This window comes from Dermacentor albipictus, chromosome 9 (genome assembly GCF_038994185.2).
Source record: "Dermacentor albipictus isolate Rhodes 1998 colony chromosome 9, USDA_Dalb.pri_finalv2, whole genome shotgun sequence".
NCBI classification, from domain to species: domain Eukaryota; kingdom Metazoa; phylum Arthropoda; class Arachnida; order Ixodida; family Ixodidae; genus Dermacentor; species Dermacentor albipictus.
In genome coordinates this window covers 130,841,605-130,861,384 of record NC_091829.1, presented here as the reverse complement: position 1 = coordinate 130,861,384, position 19,780 = coordinate 130,841,605, and positions in this window count along the sequence as shown.

Sequence of the window (19,780 nt, the reverse complement as noted above, 5' to 3'; positions counted from 1 at the left end):
GATCACCAAATGTGCATGTGGCTACCTTCCAGGAAACTCATTTTTTTCCCAATGGCATGGAAGTGGAAGAATGTGCTTGCATAAGCAAGCTGTCAGTCTGTCTATTGGAATAACAACAGTGTTTCTTGAAAGGTGCTGGCATGCAGGATTGGCAATTGTAATTATTTTGTTCCTGCACTTGGAATTTTTCTCTATTTTCTTTCTGTAGCATTTTTATTTATGTTTGGCTGCATCAAGCACCAATTTTTATCTATCTTTCAAAGATGTCTTTCTTTTTCTGGGGAAAACTCGGGGAAGGCGGGAGATGGAAATTCAAGACGATGAGCAACATGAGAAGAAGGTGAAAGTAGGAGCCAACATTTCCACAAGTGGACCTTGAAGAAGACATGTCCACTTGTCGAAACATTGGCTCCTGCTTTCACCTTGTTCTCGTTTTGCTCATCGTCCTTTTTTTTCTGGTAATGTATATAACTCGCCACATTTTACAAATGAACCTCAGTTGAAAGTTAGCCCTCATCCATATCTAGTGTCATCCTGTTGATACTGCTTCATGCTATGCACTCTTGCAACATTTGTGTGTGTGTGTGTGTGTGTGTGTGTGTGTGTGTGCTTGTGTGTGTGTGTGTGTGTGTGTGTGTGTGTTTGTGTGTGTGTATGTGTGTGTGTGTGTGTGTTTGTGTGCGCACGCACACACGCGTGGATTTGGATGTGAGATCGGGCCCTTGGGCAGAGGTATCATTCTTCTCCTGTGCAGCCTTATGAATTCATTAACTATTGTGCAACAGAAATGCGATGAAGAGGAACGAAGTGAACACACAGAGCGCTTCATTCTTGTCTGTTGTCTATCTGTTGCGCTTTAGTTAATAATGAATACACACAAACTCATCTAGTTTTCAGTTATTATGTCGGGCTTATAAGCCCGCTTGTGTCCTGGAATATCTGCATGGCTATGTATCCTGTTATTTAATTTCTGGCCATGTGCTTACAAGTCACGTGTCAATCTCCTGATTTTCCTGACAATCTTGTATGATGTGCAGGCCCAGACAGTTTCTGGTGAATCCATGCAGGGTGTTGTGCAGGGTGTAATCTGCAGTGCAAGTGCTGCTTTTATTGCTTTCATTTCAGCTTTTCTAGGTGTAGGATGACCTGGAATGGTACTCACTTATATGGGGTTTAGTTTTATGTAGTGTCATATTACAATTACACTGCTATTGCCAGATCAGTGTACTATATGTGCCTTATATTTGCTTGCATCTTTATGATTAGCAAGCTCCTCTGTGCGTTTGGCAGTTGCATATAGTCTCCTGGCCTAATTCTTTGCCCCCATATTTCACGGTATGGGCCTGTTGTGTTTCAAGTTCAGGTACTCCCGAGGTTGTGTTTGTGAAGGGAGGGGTAGTCGTCTTTGCATCTCATATGCTAGCTGGCATAGTATCATGGGACGAGGTTCTGAGCTCTTGAGACAAAGAATTTGTGCTGCAGGCTGCAACTCTACTCTGTCTAGGTGCTTCTTGGTTACCTCTTTCTCATAGAGGTCTGCAAGTATGGTAAAGTTGGAAAGACCTGTTATTACTACCCGATGCCTGTATTCGATGAGTTGTCTTTATGTGCTGCTGGTAATTCATACCGTACCATACCTTGGACACAAGCACAGCATCTGCAATTTTCTATAGTATCCACTTGTCCAACCCCATTATTTCGAGATTATTCTTTTCACCAGGTGTGGAAGTTGCGTCCAGGCATTGCATAATTGTTTCACCCACGTGCTGACTCTGCCGTCATGGGCTTACACTAGCTGTGGATTTGTGGATGTTGACTTGCGGGCATATTTGTCCAGCTATGTGGATCACAATGTGCAATCTGGGGTAGTTCTTAATTCTAGTCTTTCTTTTTTTTTCCGACGTCGATATGAGCTGGCTTATCAGAAAGCGAGAGGCCAGACTGGCCAAGAAAGTCTGCAGTGTTGTCGTGGGCTTGTTGCATCATTCTTGATTTCTGTATAAGATAGCTTTCCCATATACTGTAATACATCATAGGCTGTAGTGTTTCTTGTAGTATGTCCGTGTTGTTGGTGTGTATGGGCCAAATGTACCTCCAACTCTCACCTGGAATTTTCTGTCTTTCAGAAAGTTACTGTTTAAGTGCTCTACCAGAAATGTTTTTGCTCATCGTTCCTCTTATTAGAGCAGCATGAGGTACTGCTGTTAAAAGCCTCTTCACTCTCTTCATTCTTTCGTAAGCGGTATTACACAATGTCCTGCAATAAAGTTTCTGCTCCTTATGGCCCACTCATATCTGCCAGAAGGGACAACTCTTGAAAAAGGTTTTCTTTGTACCATGTGTGCGACGTAGTATGAGCATTCATGCCTTGACATTTATACATCTGTAGAATTAGCTTCCTGACACAGTACTTGCTATACCTGATCATGCTTACTTGTGCAGTGCTGTTGAACAATACATGTTGATGCAATGAATATTTACACACTCGAATTATCACGAAAGATGGTTGTTTTACAATTCTGCCCTTTGCTTTCTTTTGGTGTTAGATTTGGCATAAGCATGCCCCCCTATGCAATAGTATTTTGAAGTGTAAGGGTTCAATAAAAGGTGATGAACTAAATCTAAGTGCAAGAGCTTTTTTTCTCACCTATGACTCCCATCGAAATGCAACTTCTGTGGCTGGCAAATCAATCCCTCGCCTTGTGTTAGCAGCAGGATGCTATAGCCACAGTGGCAGGTGAACAAATTGAAGAACAATATTTGTGTCTATAATTTTTTTTCTTGCCTGTATGTAAGTAAAGTTTGGAATAAGTTTGTCATTGCAAAAAAGCCCAGTTTGTGGTCTTTTATTTAATAAACCACATATTGTGTATAGTTGAAATGCAGAAATTTGTTCTAAAATCCTTGGGTGATATATGTTCTTGCAAGTAGCATGGTATTTCATTACTTATAAAGATAGTAATCGCAGCGGATATCGTTATATGGGTTTACACACTAATATATGTGATCACAAACTTATTAGAAACTTACTAGAAACATGCAAGGCATGAACGTTTCTGCACACTTGATCAGCTGTGAACGTGCAAGAACTGCTTGTACTGGCCGACTTCATTGTGCAGTTTTGATTTACTTTTCTTGAGCGTGTCGTTTTATACTGTTTTATCCCCACCTTAGATATGCCTCATCAGGCATATCTAATCCATCTTCTCGAGTCGATCCAAAACCGTGCTGCACGTTTCATTGCCAGAGATTATAGCCCATTTTCGAGCATAACTAACATCAAGCTGTCGTTGTCGCTTTCATCTTTGGAATCGCGCAGGAATATAGCATTACTTTGTCTTCTGCACAAAATCATGCATAATGTACGCCCATCTACTTTACCACTCGTTCGTCCCTCCCGCACATCTAGACACCTGCATAATCATCTCAGTTTCCAACGCATCTTCGGTCACACCAACGCATTCAACTGCTCAGCTTTGCCACGTGCGATTGCACTGTGGAATGGTCTTCCTGATAACCTCGCTGACATTAATGACCCATTAACCTTCAGACAAAAAATCACTGCATATTTGGCTAGTACTTAGCTAAAAACTAGTATCTGTTCAGTTTTGTTTTGTTGCCTAAATAACTTTATTGTTATTTATTTATGTAAGCATTTGTTCTAAGGCTGTTTGCTTTACTGTATACTGAAAAGCTAACACCTGTTCGTTTACCTTCCTTGCTTTTTATCTTTGTTTACTTTGCGTACTTTGTTTATTATTTGATTCTCTTTTTTTGTTCATACTTATGTAACAAAAGCTATGTTTTTGCTCCGCATTTGTTATCTGTACCGCCCCCCTTACGCAATACTCCTTCTGGAGCCTGTGGGGTATATGAAATAAATAAATAAATAAACAGGCCGTTTGCCTGCTTTTCGCATTATTGCACGAGTTCTACATGATTGTGCAGGAGGGTACGTTGTCACTGTGCCACTATAGCAAGCAGTTTACTTAATCTACTAGCTGTACAGTTAATTACCTTGCGGAGCAAGTGTTCATACACATGCAGTAAGGATACAAAGCCCGCAACATAGTCAATGTTTATTGGTTTCTGCGCAAGAGAAAAAACAATTCTCCAGAGTAGAGGTGCGTGCACCTCGTCTCTGGAGAATTTCTCTGGAGTTGCAACTTAACGTACGTGCATGTAATAATTTATTCAAGCCACGGATTTAATGGTATCGTAGCAAATTCATTACGATAGCCTACACTTTTGCTCTGTCAAATTTAATAAGAGGAAATATAAGCTTTCAAGATGCATCGGGAAATTCATGCTTGAAAACCGACAAGAAAATGCAACTGAACGGTACCGCGTTCAGCGCAACGTTGAAACTTCGGGTACTTTGCTGTCTTGTCATTTGCCCTTACCGAGGTTGAAATAATTCAAGCTGCTCCGTAAGCGCGATTTTTGCATGCTACTCAACAAAGGAAAATTGTGACGACCTCGTCGTCTGCTGGGGAACGAACACCTCCTAGGACTGACAACTCGCAAAGGCGCACGAAGCAAACGTGAAAATGCACTTCATTTGCTGTGTAGCGTGTCAACAAACGCACAGCAATAGGAGAATGCAATCTGTACAAGTTTTTTTATTCTCCCTTAAATCGCGCACGTACCTAATTCGACGATCCACGTCTCCGCGATTGCACTTGTCGTGCGACACGCCATCAAAACAAACCGGCGAAATAGCTCCGTTGACAGCTCTCCGCGCAATTTCGACGGAAAATCGCAGCGATCGGTGCGACTGTGCGACCAACCGGTTGGTCGCAGCCGAAAATCGGGGGGACGGCACTGCGACTGCGATTTTCATCGCAAACGACGGAAATCGCACTTCCGGTGCGACGAAAATCGCATCATGTGAAACAGGCTATAATCGCCCAAGGAGCGCGGTCGTTCCACTGCCGATTCTAGTACACTGTACCACTACGCAATGTCGGCACGCCTAGGGACAAATGCCTACAACATGCGCTAGGAATCCACAGAAGAAACCTCCGTAGTGCCTAGGCAGAGTTATATATTCAAGGAGTAAAAGCCCCCAGATTTTCTCTCTCAGGCCCCCTCTTACTCGCGCCTGCGCATAAACGACTGGCGATCCCTCAAATGAACGTCTCGCCCCTAGCAACTGTCAGCTTGCGCACCTTGCATCATGCGCAGATTTTCGGGACCGCTATTTCCGTATTCGAAAACACAGTCAGCTTGCTACATTTAGCCTGCGGGTGAGGCAGAGGTCCGGAGAAAGTATTACAATCAGCCGCGCCCAACGAGTGGCGTGCCTTACGGCATGCAATCGTTTGTTTATCAGATCGTGTAACTATTTAATCTCCGTCTAGAGATAGCCTACGTAGCGTTGCAGTCTCAGTATATTAAAACAATCAACAGTCTAATCAAACCCTTACAGGTATAACTGTCTAATTTCATCGTGCAATCACGGCTTATCGTAGATATTCTAGCGAAAATGACATTGATCGAACGTGCAGAACCATTTCAAATACAACACTGATTTGAATTTTTTGTAACGGAGTGTGTCACTCTTGACATTGGCGATTTTATTTTCAGGCTGTTTTTACACAAGAGCTACACTATTACTTGTTTCTCGGCAGGAGAGAAAGAAAGGGCAGATATTCCATTTTTTGAAAAACGAGGGACACTTTTTGGTGACGTGTACCTAAAATTCGCACTGTGTAGGTTGCTTATGTCCTCTCAAAACAGTTACTGATAGTCACTTTCTCCCAGTTCTTATGCGTTATACATGGCATGGAGTTGCTTTCCCCTGGTATCCTCGGTAAAGTATGCGGGTCACGGTGTTTACATTTATTCGAAGCACGAAGTGAGAGTGACGAGCGATATATGTGTATTCTGTGTAGGTTCATTGCGGTTCATAGCTAGTTATTCATTGAAGCGTTCCAGAGTGTCATACTGCCGCTGATCTAAATGTTTCCCAGACTCCTAAAACAACAGCACAAGAGGCGCTTGGCAATACGTAAAAATAGAGATAATTTTAAATGCAATGCATTGCGAAAATGTCACTTTCCTCTTTGCAATGAGAGTGTTGAAGGTAATTACTAAATTCCCGTTTTTCTATGTGTTTTCGTGCATCATAGCAGATTCGTAGTTTGTTTTTGTTTCTCCGGTGTCCACGCTGAGCTAATCAAGGCATCTTGCTTATATATGGGGGGAAAATTACGAGAACGGTATGGTCAATGTGTAGACAACGTTCCAAATGGGTGGGTCAAATGCGCATCTTCTAGTACGATACAAATGCGAATGGTCCATAGCGTTATTTGTCTGTTTTAGGAGCGGTGTCAAATTTAGACAGCCGCGCTGACATAATTACAACTACAACTGAGGTAAAATTTTGCGAAAATAAGGGGAACAATACGCCAAGTTTATTTGCGATGGTAAATGCATGCTGATCAAATACAGCGCTAAAAAATGGTGAGCAAGTGTTCGAAAGTATCACGATGCTGCTATTAGCAAGGTTTCGCAATGTCCCAAGAGGACTCTCCATTTCGTATATTTTATACGTTGAAAGAATAGGCAGCATTTCAAGTGTTAACGTTTCTGGCTTATTTAAAAGCGTGAAGAATATTTATTGAACCCCCTTTTTTTTACTTTTTCATGCGCGATATTTTAGTTTCGCCTGGTGCAGGTCTCGCTAAAATAAACGAGAGATTCGTTTTGTTTCGCGACTGTAAGGACAAGTTAATGGGTGAAGTGTAGGTGAAGTTCAATATGCATGAGCTTTCGCAATAAATTACGTATACAAACACTCTACAGTACTGTGAGCGTATGGGAGTGGGAGAGTGGGAGAAAACTGAGCCTGCTGCCCTGGCAGAATTATCAAAGCCACCAAAACCAGATTTAGCTATCAATGGTGGTACGCTATGGAAACTCTTTGTGCGAAGTATGACTGGATCAAGAGCCTTTGTAAAAAATGTTTCATTCAAGTGTTAGAACCTGTGATGTAGCTGCTATCAGCTATGCTTCCCAGTGTCCCAACATAGGTGTACTTTACAACAGGTTTATATTATGCGAAGCATATTAACGTAGGTTTCGGGCCTTCGCGCGACGCCCGGCGGTGGCCACCATTGACCGTGAAGTGGGGTCACGTGACATGACGTCACGTGATGACGTCACACAGGCTGCAGATGGGACCTCATATCGCGCCGTCGGTCGCCTCCCGGCGGTGGCCACCATTGACCTTCAAGTGACCTTCAAGCAGGTCACGTGATATGACGTCACGTGATGACGTCACACCGGCTGCAGATGGGGCCTCATATCGCGCCGTCGGTCGCCTCCCGGCGGTGGCCACCATTGACCCTGAAGTGAGATCACATGATGTGACGTCACGTGATGACGTCACACCGGCTGCAGATGGGGCCTCATATCGCGCCGTCGGACGTCGCCCGGCGGTGGCCTCCACGCTTCGGTTCGCGCCGTCACGCGCGACGCGGCGGCGGCGCCACCATCGCAGCATCCCGTGATATGTGACGTCACGCCAGGGATGAAGCGGCGCGCGCCCGCCGTCGCGTCAGTCTCTGTGCCCGCAACCGCGCCAGCGTCTTTGCGCCGGGCGTGTATGCGGTCAAGATGCCTCCAAACGCTAAGGATACGCTAAAGTTAAGCCGAGTGGATGCTTCGCATCCACTGGGCTTAACCTTGATAAGTTTCTAATTTTTTGTAGAAAGTGGACAGGAGACATGGTAACTGGAATGTGCGGCAAACTTTTTACGTTCCTGGTCCAGTTAGAAGCATTGCAAATAATTACTGTTAGGAAATTACTGATAGCACAAATAGGACATTTCTTTCCCTATCTTCAGGCGTCATAATATGTTCCGACTGGATTTCAGCGATGTTCTCGGTGAAGTAAACAAGAGATTCTGTTTATAATTGGCGATAATCAAGGGCGCGTTATGGGCAATATGTAAAAAAAAATTATGGGGTTTTGCGTGCCAAAACCACTTTCTGATTATGAGGCACGCCGTAGTGGAGGACTCCGGAAATTTCGACCACCAGGGGTTCTTTAACGTGCACCTAAATCTAAGTACACGGGTGTTTTCGCATTTCGCCCCCATCGAAATGCGGCCGCCGTAGCCGGGATTCGATCCCGCGACCTTGTGCTCAGCAGCCTAACACCATAGTGGGCAATATTGACACGTGTACTTATCTTTATCGGGCGACCACGTTTAGCCGCCTAACAAATGTTATCGCACAGCGCGGGACGCGCTTGCATGTATCCGAACTTTCTGGAAAGTTATCGATGCTTCTATCCGCTGTCTGTTGTCGCCGAACCTTGTGTTATCTGATTTCATCGCTTGACGCGAATGGTGTAGAACTTTGTAGAAGGCATGCGGGTCCCAACGATTAGTCTGGAACATTCGATGACTGCTGTATAAAAGCCGACGCGCTTGACCCGCTGATCAGATTTACGACGATCGCCGACTGTGTTCGCCGCTTTCGTTGTGCTTTAAGTGTAGCGTGTTTTGTGGGCACAGGTTCGCCCAATAAAAGCTAGTTTTTGCCTTTCACAGTATTGCTACTGTGTTCTTTGACGTCACGACCACGTGACATCTGGTGGAGGTGCTTTTCGTTCATGTACCGGACGCCCCCGACAAGCCGTGATCCAAGCCCGGACCGCAAAGAGAACACCAACGTAGTCCCGGAGCATCGAGCAAGCAGCCGTCTTCAACAGCTGCCCCCGGAGCACGGACTTCTACCTGAGAAGACCAAGAAGATTGTGGCCAAGGAAACCCCAATGGCAGCCCCAGTGTCCCCCATCATGCTGCAGCAGCCCAGGGAACCACTGACGTTCCGCGGCTCAACAATCCAGGACCCGGAACCCCCGGCTTGAGACGTATGAGAGGGACGCTACGTTTAACAGTTGGGACAGCGACGACAAGCTGCGGCATGTCTATTTCGCACTGGAAGACGCCGCCAGGACCTGGTTCGAGAATCGGGAAGCCACCTTAACGACGTGGGACCTGTTCCGAAGCGGCTTCTTGCAAACCTTTACAAGCGTCGTACGAAAAGAGCGAGCCCAAGCACTACTAGAAACCAGAGTGCAGCTGCCAAACGAGACGATCGCGATCTTCACGGAGGAGATGGCCCGTCTTTTCCGGCATGCCGACCCAGAAATGCCAGAGGAGAAAAAAGTTCGCTTCCTCATGCGGGATGTCAAGCAAGAACTTTTCGCAGGACTTATCCGTAACCCGCCGAAGACCGTAGCTGAGTTTTCTGCAGAGGCATCGACGATCGAGAAAACTCTGGAGATGCGTACCCGGCAATATAACCGCCAGGGGCTCACGCCGCAGTACGCCATCCAAGGACTGGATTCCGACAACCTTCAGGAGACCATCAGGGCCATTGTGCGCGAAGAACTGCGCAAGGTCCTGCCTTCGTCGCAGCCCCAAGTGGCTTCGATCGCCGACATCGTGAAAGAAGAGGTGCACCGATCACTTGGAGTTCCCGAGCTGCAACCACAATTACCGCAGCCCCAGCCAGAAGCGATGACATACGCCGCCGTCGAACGCCGTCAAGGTCCCCCTCCGCGACCACGCCAGGGCCCTGCAACGACGCAATTCCGTCGTCCGCCGCCGCCGCCGACAGCGCGCCCACCCGTCGCCCAGCGGAGCTACCGGAGGAAGACCGACGTTTGGCGCGCTCCTGACCACCGCCCGCTCTGCTACCATTGCGGGGAAGCGGGTCACGTCTACCGACGATGTCCATACCGGGAAATGGGACTGCGAGGTTTCGCCGTCAACGCTCCGCGACCGCAGCAAGGTGAACGCCCTCGCGATATCGCTGACTACCTCGCGGCTACTCAGTGGAGCTCTCGACGACCGTCGCGTTCACCATCACCAGGCCGCTACCTGTCGCCGCAGCGCCGACCATACACTGGCCCAGCTCAGGGCCGGTCAGCGAGCCCATATCCGGAAAACTAAAAGCAGCAACCGATGGAGGTGCGGTTGCTGTCCGTCGAACTGTCGAAGATCCTCCGCCGCCGACGAAGACGCCGAAGAAACTACCTCGACGACATAACGACACGCCGCCGTCCCGACGAAGTCTGGAAGGAAAGAATGCGACGACGAAAGACGACCTGACGACGTCACATACCAGCCACAGGTCAACGCGACGCAGTCGTGATCCGACGCCAAGACCGAACTGTAATGCAAGACAAAGAGCCACCGACCTCGACGTGCTTCTCGACGGCCACGCAGTCACCGCCTTAGTCGACGCAGGGGCTGATTACTCCGTCATGAGTGGACGCATCGCCGCCCAGTTGAAGAAAGTTAAGACTACGTGGGAAGGCCCTCAAACTCGTACCGCCGGAGCACACCTCATAACGCCGACTGGAATGTGCACGGCAAGAATTACCATTCACGACCGGACTTACCCTGTCACCTTCGTTATCCTCCAACAGTGTTCACGAGACGTCATTCTCGGCATGGACTTCCTCAACCAACACGGCGCAGTCATCGACCTGAAGTCGAAGTCAATAACTCTGTCGGAAGACCATGCGATACCGTCGGAGAACCCTCGTAGTCACCACGCCTTGAGTGTGCTCGAAGATCAAGTGAGCATCCCGCCTCGCTCCAGCATTGTTATTTCGGTCGGCACTGTTTGATCCGCACCGATGGCACCGGCTGTTGGAACCTCAGTGCTGACGCCCGTTATTGCAACTGGGTCGCAAGCCCCAAGGGTAGCGTAGGCCTGGCGGCCTGGGGCACACTGGAAGCATCCGAAGGTCCCAGCAAAGCATGAGGCGACTGCTAACAGAACAACTTGTTTATTCTAGCATCGCAAAGAGCGGGCGGTCAGGTCGACCGAAGTAGAGAGACGGGAGAGCACGTTACTCAACAGCAGAAATCGGAGCCTCTCTCCTGGCGTCCGGGGGCAGCTGCTCTTATACTCTCGGAGTTGAGAGCAAGAGGGAAGGTCATGGGACGACACCACGTGACAGCGGCGACGGACGGACTGATAGACACGTTGGGACAAGGAGGTGACGCATCAGCCGGGCCGGCGCCGGACAGACCTCCTCGCTTCACACTGGGGGAGCTCCTCTCCCCGGCTGCCGCGCTTTGACAAGCGTGGGCACACACACACACACGCACACACAAAGACACGTGGCACTGAACATGCCGGGACGCGCTCGGCGGGGCGCGCTCGCGGCCGCTCCGAACGGGCCAAAATGTCCGCCGCTTGGAACGAAGCTCCGGCGTACGTTGCATCCGCGCTGGCTTTACCGCGCGTCGTAGGCGAAACGTAACAGACCGCCCCGCCGGGGGAGGGAGATCCCGATGGTCAGGGGACTGCATCCGCTGTCCGGAGGGATGTCGCTCGATGATGCTCATAACCGAAGTCGGTCGTCCCTCGGCGTTTCTTGAGCGCAGCGCACCGAGAAGGCCTCGTTCTCACGTTCAGGTTCACAGAGGACACTGCAAAGTGACTTCGGGAGAGTTCTCATTTTTCTCTCGTTCCCAGCAAGCGTTAGAACTACGCCGAAACTCAGCCGCTCAGTCAGCAAGCACGGCACAACCCTCACTAAGCCATGCCAGGCTCTTTCCCCTTTAATACTACTGCCTTGTTCCTTACAGTAGTCTAGCAGCACTCAGAACGCGTCCACAAATTGGAAAATTGCACTAGAAAGCACATCATCACTTTGAAACACTACACAAAAGCAATATGTTAAAAATCCTGCCTCAGGAAGAAAAACATCAATAACAAACAATTTTGAGGCTGATTCCCACGTTAGGGGCTTCGACTTAAGCCATCGGCGTTACCGTTGAGACTCCCCTTTTTGTAACGCACCTCAAAGGAATGTTGTTGCATAGCGAGGCTCCAGTGCAGGAGGCGGCCATTTGTGAAAGAGATGGTCTGCAGCCATTGGAGAGGGCAGTGATCCGTTTCGAAGTATGCGAAGCGGAGATCGCAGCGAGCGACCGTACACTAGATCAGCTGGCGAAAACCCCGTAGCCGCATGCGGCGCGCTCCTCAATGCAAACACCACCCCAGGCAGAAATAGCTCCCAGTCAGTTTGTAGTTCAAACCACAATGCTCTCCACACGCGCTTCATGACTAAGTGGAGCTTCTCAACGGAATTCGACTGTGGGTGGTACACTGAGCTATGTAACAGCTTTACCCCACACCTTTCGAGAAGAGCTGTCGTCAAAGCGCTAGTTAACACTGTGCCCTGATCTGATTGGATTTCCGCAGGAAAACCAACTCGCGCAAATATGGACAGTAGTGCATTGACTATCTCAACTGAGCTGAGTTCTTTAAGCGGCACTGCTTCAGGGAACTTTGTCGCTGGGCAGATCACAGTCAAAATGTGTCTGTACCCCGTGGCTGTTACCGGCAGAGGTCCCACTGTATCAATAACGAGCCGTCTAAAAGGCTCCGTAATGATAGGTACCAACTTCAACGGCGCCCTCGATTTGTCCCCTGGTTTGCCGACCCGCTGACAGGTGTCGCATGTCTTCACAAAGTGGTCTGCGTCCCGAAAACACCCTGGCCAATAGTACTCTTGCAAGAGACGGTCCTTAGTTTTCTTAACTCCTAGGTGTCCGGACCACGAACCCCCATGCGACAAGCGCAACAGATCCTGACGATAGCACTGAGGCACGATCAGCTGATCGAACTCCACTCCCCTGCGGTCTAGATACTTCCGGTACAGAACCCCACCTCTTTCCACAAAGCGAGCATTTTTCTTGGCGGCACCTTCCTTGACAATGCAGCGTATGTTTTCTAGGCTGCCATCCTTCTTTTGCTCGGCTATCAAAGCCGACCGGCTGACTTTTAGCAACCTATTAAGTCCGTCTGACGTAGGCGCGACGAGCAAATCTGCAGATAGCTCTTCTAACTTTCCCGCATCGGGCATTTCCTCTCCAGTATCTAGTGCCTTTAACGCTACAGGCTCAATTTTATTCAGTTCGGGCGTGCTCTGAATATCACCTTGCTGCGCCTCTGACCCTTTCTCATCGTTCGACAACGTCGGCCCCGCAACTACCGCCTTTGCAGCGAGCTCCCGAACCTTCGATCTGGTTAAGGCCTGAACGCTAGCCTCACCAAACAAAAGCCCCTTCTCGCGCAGGAGGTGATCGGACCTGTTCGAAAATAGGTACGGGTACTGAGGGGGCAGCATAGATGACACTGCGGCCTCCGTCTCAAGTGCTCCGAAAGGTCCTTCAATAAGCACTTTTGCTACGGGCAGACACACGCTATGAGGTTCCACGGCTTGCTTGATCCATGCGCACTCGCCCGTGAACATATCGGGTTCTACGTAAGAAGGGTGAACTACATCCATCGTAGCTGCGGAATCGCGAAGCACTCGGCACTCCTTCCCGTTCACGAGGAGGTCTCGCATGTAAGGCTCGAGAAGCTTCATGTTCTCGTCAGTGCTGCATAACGACAAAAACACGACTTTTGTTTTTGTTTCTGGACACTGCGCCGAAAAATGACCCGGCTTCTGACACGTATAACACACGCGCGCTTGCCTCGTCTCGAACCGCTTTCTGCGTTCGGCTTCGGCTGCCGCCGTCTCCTTACGTTCGGTCGGACTGCTTTCACTCGCATCCGCAGTACGTGTGTCCCCCTTTGCTCTCATGGGCGTGAACTTCGGCCTCTCGAACTTAGAGCCAAATTCACCCTTTTGACCGTCCTTAGCTCCGCGAGCCCGACGCGTCACAAACTCTTCGGCTAGCTCAGCGGCTCTAGCCACCGTACTAACGTCTGGCCTATCCAAGACCCAGTACCGCACGTTCTCAGGTAACCGACTATAAAACTGTTCCAGCCCGAAACACTGCAGAACTTTCTCGTGGTCACCAAACGCTTTCTCTTCTTTGAGCCACTCCTGCATGTTTGACATAAGCCTGTAGGCAAACTCTGTATACGACTCACTTTTGCCTTTCTCATTTTCTCGAAACTTCCGACGGAACGCCTCCGCGGACAGCCTGTACTTTTTTAGCAGACTCGATTTCACTTTGTCGAAATCCTCTGCCTCCTCTCTCTCCAAGCGAGCGACTACGTCGGCCGCCTCGCCGGGTAACAAAGTGAGCAAGCGCTGTGGCCACGTTTCCCGAGAGAACCCCTGCTTCTCGCACGTTCGCTCAAAGTTAACCAGGAACAAACCAATGTCCTCTCCAAGCTTAAACGGCCGCATCAGGTCAGTCATTTTAAACAATACTCGTTCTCCTGCACCGTGTGCCTGACTTCCATTACGAGCGCGTTCCATCTCCACCTCGAGACGCTTCATTTCCAAAGCGTGTTGACGGTCACGCTCTTCTTTTTCTTTCTCGTTTCGTTCTTTTCGTTCAAGCTCATCTCTCTCTCTCTGTTCTTTACGTTCAAGCTCCTGTCTTTTTGCAGTCTCCCTCTCCTCAATGGTCTCAAGGCATTCCGACAGCTCGTCATCCTCAGCTCCTAACTCAAGAATAACCCTTAGCAGTTCTGGTTTTCTGAGTTTGTCTGAGACATCCAGACCCAACTCTCTTGCAAGCTCCAACAATTTCGGTTTGCGCAACGACTTCAAATCCATGGCTGCTCTGAATGCTGCTTTCTCTACTGCCTACTATTGTCTTGCCGCAACTAACCCGGCAGCAACGACAACCACAATTACCAGCTCTGTTTCTGACACTAACAAAAGCCTGGCAAAACTCAGAAGAAGAAAGTCCCGCACTCACCAAACCTCGCAGCCAAGATTTCAGCGCAGTCGTTCCGCTGCAGGCAACCAGTCATCACACAGGGCTCGTTGCACTGCTCCCGGATGGTCGTTGTGCTGCTCAGCATACAGTCAACCGCATTTCTTCGCTGCTGGCCTCCATTGTCGCGATCTCACCGCTGGCAACCAGATGTTTGATCCGCACCGATGGCACCGGCTGTTGGAACCTCAGTGCTGACGCCCGTTATTGCAACTGGGTCGCAAGCCCCAAGGGTAGCGTAGGCCTGGCGGCCTGGGGCACACTGGAAGCATCCGAAGGTCCCAGCAAAGCATGAGGCGACTGCTAACAGAACAACTTGTTTATTCTAGCATCGCAAAGAGCGGGCGGTCAGGTCGACCGAAGTAGAGAGACGGGAGAGCACGTTACTCAACAGCAGAAATCGGAGCCTCTCTCCTGGCGTCCGGGGGCAGCTGCTCTTATACTCTCGGAGTTGAGAGCAAGAGGGAAGGTCATGGGACGACACCACGTGACAGCGGCGACGGACAGACTGATAGACACGTTGGGACAAGGAGGTGACGCATCAGCCGGGCCGGCGCCGGACAGACCTCCTCGCTTCACACTGGGGGAGCTCCTCTCCCCGGCTGCCGCGCTTTGACAAGCGTGGGCACACACACACACACGCACACACAAAGACACGTGGCACTGAACATGCCGGGACGCGCTCGGCGGGGCGCGCTCGCGGCCGCTCCGAACGGGCCAAAATGTCCGCCGCTTGGAACGAAGCTCCGGCGTACGTTGCATCCGCGCTGGCTTTACCGCGCGTCGTAGGCGAAACGTAACAGCACCGAAACACCCGCTGACGTAGAAGGTGTCATCGAAGGCGACCAACGTCTACTGCTAGACCGTGAAATTTGCGTCGCAAGAGGGATCGCTCGACTGCACGGAGGAAACACGAAAGTGTTGCTGACAAACTTCAGCCATGAGTTCAAGCACATCAACAAGGGCACGACGATCGCATACATCGAGGAAATTCTGGAAAATAGCAATGCGTTTGTCCTCTCGGATTCCGCCGCATCTACCCCAACGACCATGGTTGCCGAACCAGACTACAACATTAATCCAAGTCTCCCCGTGATTAAGCAACAGCAGCTCAGAAGTCTGCTCCGGCGATACAAAAGCTGCTTTTCGACGTCATCTAGGCTTCGACAAACACCAGTCGCCAAGCATCGCATAATCACCGAGGAGTACGCTCGACCACTTCGCCAGAGCCCTTACCGAGTTTCGCCGCGAGAACGTGAAGCTATAAGAGAACAAGTCGACGAAATGCTGCGCGACGACATCATCCAGCCGTCGAAAAGCCCGTGGGCATCCCCTGTTGTCCTGGTGAAGAAAAAGGACGGAACCCTTCGTTTCTGCGTCGATTATCGTCGTCTGAACAAGATCACGAAGAAGGACGTATACCCTCTCCCACGGATAGACGACGCATTGGATCGGCTTTGCAACGCTAAATACTTCTCCTCGATGGACCTCAAGTCTGGCTATTGGCAAATAGAAGTCGACGAAAGAGATCGTGAAAAGACCGCCTTCATCACCCCAGACGGCCTCTACGATTTCAAGGTTATGCCATTTGGACTGTGCTCGGCGCCTGCAACTTTCCAGCGCGTGATGGACACGGTTTTAGCAGGATTGAAGTGGCAGACCTGTCTCGTTTACTTGGATGACGTCGTTGTATTCGCCGAAAGTTTTGACGATCACCTTAGGCGGCTTGCCACAGTACTAGAGGCCATCAAGTCATCAGGGCTCACTCTGAAGCCAGGAAAGTGCCGCTTCGCTTACGATGAGCTTCTATTCCTAGGTCACGTCATCAGCAAATCCGGAGTACGCCCCGACCCGCAGAAAACAGCTGCCATCGCAAAGTTCCCGCAGCCCACTGACAAGAAGGCAGTGCGTAGATTTCTTGGCATGTGTGCCTACTACAGGCGATTTGTCAAGAACTTTTCACGCATCGCTGAGCCGCTGACACAGCTAACTAAATGTGACGTCGAGTTCAAGTGGGAAACGCCACAGGCCGACGCATTTCAAGAACTCAAACGACGCATGCAGTCGCCGCCCGTACTTGCGCACTTCGACGAGCACGCCGATACCGAAATACACACTGACGCCAGTAGCCTAGGCCTCGGTGCCGTCCTAGTCTAGAGAAAAGATGGACATGAACACGTGATAGCTTACGCTAGCCGATCATTGTCAAAAGCAGAAGACAATTATTCTACAACCGAAAAGGAATGCCTCGCCATCATTTGGGCCACAGCGAAATTTCGCCCTTACCTATATGGCAGGCCATTCAAGGTGGTCAGCGATCATCACGCGTTGTGTTGGCTAGCTAACCTAAAAGACCCTTCAGGACGGCTGGCACGGTGGAGCCTCAGGCTACAAGAATACGACATCACTGTAACCTACAAGTCCGGACGAAAACACTCAGATGCCGATTGCCTACCCGCGCCCCCATCGACCCGCCGCCGCAAGATGACGAGGATGACGACGCCTTCCTTGGAATAATAAGCGCGGAAGACTTCGCCGAACAGCAACGAGGAGACTCGGAGCTAAAAGCCCTAGTCGAGTATTTGGAAGGGCACACCGACGTTGTCCCAAGGGCATTTAAGCGTGGATTATCTTCGTTCACGCTTCAAAACAACCTGCTCGTGAAGAAGAACTTCTCGCCAGTCCGCGCCAGCTACCTTCTTGTTGTACCGTCAGCGCTGCGTCCAGAAATACTGCACGCCCTACACGACGATCCAACCGCTGGGCACCTCGGATTCTCCCGGACGCTGCCGAAAATACAGGAAAGGTATTACTGGCCGCGCCTAACCGCCGATGTCGCCCGTTACGTCAAGACATGCCGCGACTGTCAGCGACGCAAGACACCGCCGACAAGACCAGCGGGATTACTACAGCCGATCAAGCCTCCTCACCGACCTTTTCAGCAGATCGGGATGGACTTGTTGGGACCGTTTCCGACATCAGCTTCCGGAAATAAGTGGATTGTCGTGGCGACGGACTATCTCACCCGCTTCGCTGAAACTAAAGCTCTACCGAAAGGCAGCGCAGCCGAAGTGGCGAAATTTTTCGTCGAGAACATCCTGCTGCGACATGGTGCCCCAGAAGTCCTCATCACCGACAGACGAACGGCTTTTACAGCAGAGCTCGTCCAAGCCATTCTGCAGTACAGCCAGACAAGCCACAGGAGGACAACTGCCTACCATCCGCAGACGAATGGTCTCACGAAGCGCCTGAACAATACCCTCGCCGACATGCTAGCAATGTACGTCGACGTCGAACACAAGACGTGGGACGCCGTCCTGCCGTACGTAACCTTTGCTTACAACACGGCGGTGCAGGAAACAACACAGATCACGCCGTTCAAGCTGGTTTACGGCAGGAACCCGACGACGACGCTTGACGCCATGCTGCCGCACGTAACTGACGAAGAGAATGTTGACGTCGCTAGCTATCTCCAGCGCGCCGAAGAAGCCCGACAACTCGCCCGCCTACGGATGAAAAACCAGCAGCGTACGGACAGCCGACACTACAACCTCCGACGACGCTTCGTCGAGTACCAGCCCGGCGACCGTGTTTGGGTATGGACCCCTATACGCCTACGAGGACTGAGCGAGAAGCTATTGCGCCGCTATTTCGGACCTTACAAGGTCATTCGACGTATTGGCGCACTGGACTATGAGGTCGTGCCAGACGGCATCTCGCATTCACAGCGGCGCCGCGCACGACCTGAAGTGGTCCACGTGGTGCGTCTTAAACCGTTTAAGTGGTCCACGTGGTGCGTCTTAAAACGAACTTCCCTTATTTTGTTGTTTTCATTGCTATGAGTGCTTATTTATTACTTTCGTTTGTTTGCAGCATCGGGTCGATGCTTTTTAAGAGGGGGGTAATGACACGTGTACTTATCTTTATCGGGCGACCACGTTTAATGTATCCGAACTTTCTGGAAAGTTATCGATGCTTCTATCCGCTGTCTGTTGTCGCCGAACCTTCTGTTATCTGATTTCATCGCTTGACGCGAATGGTGTAGAACATTGTGGAAGGCACGCGGGTCCGAACGATTAGTCCGGAACATTCGACGACTGCTCTATAAAAGCCGACGCGCTTGACCCGCTGATCAGATTTACGACGATCGCCGACTGTGTTCGCCGCTTTCGTTGTGCTTTAAGTGTAGCGTGTTTTGTGGGCACAGGTTCGCCCAATAAAAGCTAGTTTTTGCCTTTCACAGTATTGCTACTGTGTTCTTTGACGTCACGACCACGTGACAATATTTAGGTAAACTTCAAAGACAGTGAACTAATCATGGCATTTGCAGTAAATTACGCATGCAAGTGATCCGGAGTTTTATGAATGGTGTTTTGCGAAGAGACAATTTATCCCGCTGCCCTGGGAGAACTATGGACCCAACCAATATCAGATCTAGCGGAAATTCAGATGGGGGGGAGGAGCAGGAAGGAAGGCAGAACACCATGGTGAATGTTATGGCGAAGTAACATGTGTGCTAAGGAATTACTGGCTTTTTAAAAATTCTCAGCAGTTAGTGCTCCAAAGCATTACTTGTGGGCAAGGCTTCAAACGGAACAGTCAAACGGAACAGGGGCAACTTTCGAAAGTTTGCGATATGGTCAACTTTTATTAAAATTGTTTGAAAGGAAAAGCTTCGCTGCAAATCGGGTTGTAGTCTTCCCAAAGTCGCACACATCTGCTGCGTTTCTTTCTTGTGAATATTGCAAGTAATTGATGTTGATTAAACTTCGTTGCGTATGACCTTGACAATAGTTTTACGTATACTAGCGATACATTTATGCTGTAGACTTGTAATTGTACTTGTAAATAACTTTCAGCCTACTTCCCTTGCATTATGCATCGCCAATGTTGCGGAGCACACGATACGTAACAGGATCACTGAACATGTTGAAAACAAGGAACTCTTAAACATAACCCAATCGCCTTTAGACAGGCGTTGTCCACACAGGACACTATGCTTTTGCTTAAGGGAGCAATCTTTGATAACACTACTCGCGACGTGAGAGGGA